Consider the following 4,640-nt stretch of genomic DNA (forward strand, 5'->3'; position numbering starts at 1 on the left):
CATTATATATTCCCAAACATATGAGACATTTTGACTTTAAAGTTGCTTGCTCAGTTTCACGGATAAATATGATATTGTAAAACATGCATTACTCTGAATTATGATGGGTACCCAAAGGACCTTTGCATTGTAATTCAGAATAACATAGGCACAGTGATATCATATTTATCAGCCAACATGGGGCAAGAAACTTTTAAGTATAAATATCTCATCTGTACAGGAATATACATAATGGACCTATGAGTGCAGGTTGAGATGTATGACTGATGACATATGGAAGTTTGGATCTGGCTGCAAGTCATATGTGGATAGCCATATGGTAAGATGACCACTCACAATACCTGTAAATCTGGTTTTGAGTCCCAATTTGGCTCAAGTTTTCATTGTCATTTCATTCTGCAGCTGACAGTTGTCTATAAGTGCAGTTAGAAATACATTTAATGCAAGTACAACACTGTAAGTGCAATGTACAACCGAGGCAATGGATTATTGACACTAGTCTCAAGTAAAATGTAAATGCTCACCTGCTACCCACTTCCACAAATGTCACTATTCTTTAAGTGACAATCCACATTTGGTAAGGAACCAAAAGAAATATCTATAAACCACTAAGTGCCCCCTGGCTGACAGATTGTCTTCAAACATGCTGACACCATGCCATCGCACACAATGAAAATATAGAATAACTGACAACAAACCTGAAGTGATAGTAGACTATGCAGAAGGAAGCAACATCATCTTTATTTTCATTGCCAAAGATAGTGATAATTCCTTCAGTTCAGCAGACCGGAAAGGAGATTATGACCCTGACTTGTTATTTGTCACTGCTGACAGAAACCACTATTTAGTCACAACTCAAAATACTCTGTCAGATTTCCCCCATTGCCTACAATGTATCACACTATTAGAAATTGGTTCAAGTAACCTAATGATAACCTTAATTCATCTTTGCAGATGACACCTACAAAAATATGATTGGGACAATTTCTCTGAAGACTTTAATAAATGCGTGAACTGGATTCTTCCATCTGTTGATTACTGTAACAGTTTTGTAGCAGCAGTTATCAGAATAGAGAAAAAGACATAAGCCAAAATATATGATGAACTGATACAACCTGGATATTGCATGATGTCAGAAGTGAATGGAATCTACCCAGAAAACGGATTTCAAAGTATACAGCAGAAAAATATGGTCCCTGATTCAAAAATTAAGAGCAGACAGCAGTATCACATTAGAGCACAACATTTATCAAGACTGCTTCGCACATTTTCAGACCATATGAAGCAGCAAATCACTGAGATAGGATAATAGTTATTAAACAGGAACACAAAAATGTAAAGAAAAGCAGCTGGTTACAGCACTAAATATTTGTGCTACATGGTACCTGAAGAGGTTGAAGCATCAATAATAAACATAAAATCTGGTAGAGCTTTAGGCTCTGACATCGTAGATTCCCTTAGCATCTGGAAACTATATGAAGAAATGGTTAGCAAACTACTTTGCTTCACTTCTAAAGATGAGAAATGTTCCCCAAGAATTTAAACATGCTGAGATAAATGCTCTCTGAAACCAGATCTAGTAGGATATCTCCCTACAAAATTTTTCTTATCACTACACTGCTATTGTGATACAAAGTGTGTCCCAGGAATTTAGGAACAAACTTTGAGGAGTTGTAGGGGGTGTTAGAAGGAACAGATTGAGGGTAGGAACCTGTCTCTGGAAACGTCATCCAATGATGCTCCAGAACACTGGAGCCATCCCTTTGAGTAGAGTAGAGTTTTATTGGTCCTGGTAATCATATAGCACACAAATAGTAGATTCTGATGTATGACAAGTCAGTGTATAACAAAATATAATAATAAATTTGCATTAATTTCATTATTTGTACATTAAATAATAAAAAAAGGAAGAATAAAAAAAAGAGTAGACATTATAAAGGAGAAAGATCATGTACTGTACTGGCAGATTAGTATTTGTATTACAGCAACATTTACATTTGTTTTCTTTTTTTTTCAGGAGGGTGAGGGGGGGGGGGGCTTAGGGCACAAAATGGATAAGGTTATAAACACCCTGTATAGAACCATATAATGCTGGGATCACCAGGCTAAGAAACTGTTGCGAGGTCAAATACAGAAAGGAAGAAACAACAAATCTAAAACATCAAGACGTTAGGGAAGAGTATCTAAAAGACTTTGACAAGACCAGAGTCCCCAGGTAGAAATCAAATCTCTTTTTTTCATATTACTGCTTTTTAAGAAACTTAAAAAGTGAGCCACAGTTCACACGTCACCTACTAAAATGTCCGGCAAAGTGGGCGGTGGCCCAACCATGAGATATAAGTGGCTAAAACAGGGGCAGAGGATCAGGAAATGTCTCACTGTTAATGGCTGGCTACAGAAATAACAGCTGGGTGCAGGGTTGCTACTCAACAAGTGGTGGTGACTAAAGCGGCAGTGCCCTATTCGCAATCGAGCTAACATTACTTCCTCATGGCGAGATGGCTGGGAGGGAGTCGTCCAGGCTGTTGGGAGAGGTTCAACTACTCTGAGTTGGTTCCCATGAAGGAAGCACCAATGGCAATGCCAAAGTGATGTGATACGCAAATAGAGAAAAGTACAAATATCTTGCGAGGGAACAGAGTAGGAAGCGGTCTGACCGAGATGGACGGCGGCCTTGCTTGCAGCATCAGCAGCATTATTCCCAGGCACACGAACATGGCCAGGAACCCACATGAACATCACTTGGGCTCCCCAATCTGGGAACAAATGGAGGCAGCCCTGGATCCGTCAAATTATGGGGTGGACTGGATCTGGATCATCTAGACCCTGAAGGGCACAGAGGGAGTCAGAGCAGATCACACAGTCAGTGAGCTAGTGCATCCGGATGTAGTGAATAGCCTGATAGAGGGCAAAAAGCTCAGTGGTAAAAATTGTGCACTGGTCGAGGAGCCGGTATTGAAACTTATCATCCCTGATGACAAAAGCACACCCAACACTGTGGGTGCGCTTGAACCATCAGTGTACAAAAATATGCAGTCGGAAAGTTGTGAATGAAGTTCGAGAAATTTGCACTGATAGGTCAGCTCAGGATTCAAATCCTTCAGGAATGAGCTGAGGTCAAAATGAACAGAAACATTTGCCAGAAGCCAAGGTGGTGAAGGGCTCTCACCCGTTCGGAACGTGGAAGCAAGTGTCAACTGCAGCTCCTAAAGCAGGTGACGAAAGTGGACATCAGGAGGCCGCAGAGAAGAAACATACATCTTGTATTGGCAGTCAAGAACGTCATCAAAAAAAAAAGGTTGGGTGGCCTGCCATGGAAGAAAGCGAAAACACATACCTACTAGGTCAGATGTCACACTGGTATGGCAGTTGTACTTCACCGGCTTTTGCGCAGAGACTCTCAACGAGGCTAGTACAGAAGGTACCAGTGGCGAGACAGGTCTCCAAATGGAGTATTGTATTTAGATGGCATAAGATAGATGGCTGTGCACAGGAGTGGACAATGCATCCATAATCCAACTTGGAGAGGACAAGAGGTTGACAGATGCAGAGGAAGACAGTCCACTCAGCTCCCCAAAAGATACTACCCAATACACGAAGGACATTGAGGGACTGCGTGCAGCATGCAGCCAGGTAGGACATGTGAGGAGACCAACTGAGTTTCCTATTGAATGTAAGTGCTAAGAACTTCGTTGCATCCACAAATGGGAGAGCATTTTGCCCCTGTTGCAAGGACGGTGGAAGAAACACCCTGTACTGCCAGAAGTTTACGCAAACGGATTTGGTGGCAGAAGAGCAGAAACCATTAGTGACACTCCACAAATAGAGATGGTGCAGACAATGCTGAAGACAGCATTGCAGGAGACACGTCCGCTGGGAGCTGCAACAAATAGCCAAGTCGTCAATGAAAGGAGAGCCAGAAATGCCAGCTGAAAGGCAGTCCATGGTTGGGTTGATGGATCTGGCAAACAGGATGACACTCAGTACAGAGCCCTGAGACACCACAATCTCATGTGAGAAGGTATGAGATAAGGAGGAACCTACACGTACCCGGAAACATTGGTCTGTTAAAAATTCCTGGATGAAAGTGGCAAGATGAGCATGAACGCCCCATGTGTGCATAGTATGTAGAATACCTGTCTGCCAACAGCTATCATAGGCTTTCTCAGAATCAAAGAAAAAGGCCACTGTTTGTCACTTCTGCAAAAAATTGTTAATGATGAAAATCTACTGGGTGACAAGATAACGAACCGTTGGGCGGCGCTTTCGGATCGACACTGAGCATTAGTGAAAGATGGTGTGACTTCAACCACCACACTAATCGACCATTGATCATTCATTCCATCACCTTACAAATGCTGCTGTTAAGGGAAATTGGATGATAGCTGGAAGTAAGAGATTTATCTTTACCGGGCTTAGGTAGGGGAACAATAATAGCTTCACGCCAAAGTGTGGGAAATACACTATCCGTCCAAATATGATTATAGGTATTGAGGAGAAAGCGCTTTCCCGCAGAGGGAAGATTCTGCAGCATGAGGACATGGATTGTATCAGGCCCAGGCGCAGTGAATGCTTGAGCTCGCTCAGTGTGAAGGAGTATTGTAGCACTCTCAATTCAAAGAGAGAAAAGAGATTGCACG

This window comes from Schistocerca gregaria, chromosome 6 (genome assembly GCF_023897955.1).
Source record: "Schistocerca gregaria isolate iqSchGreg1 chromosome 6, iqSchGreg1.2, whole genome shotgun sequence".
Classification (NCBI taxonomy): Eukaryota; Metazoa; Arthropoda; class Insecta; order Orthoptera; family Acrididae; genus Schistocerca; species Schistocerca gregaria.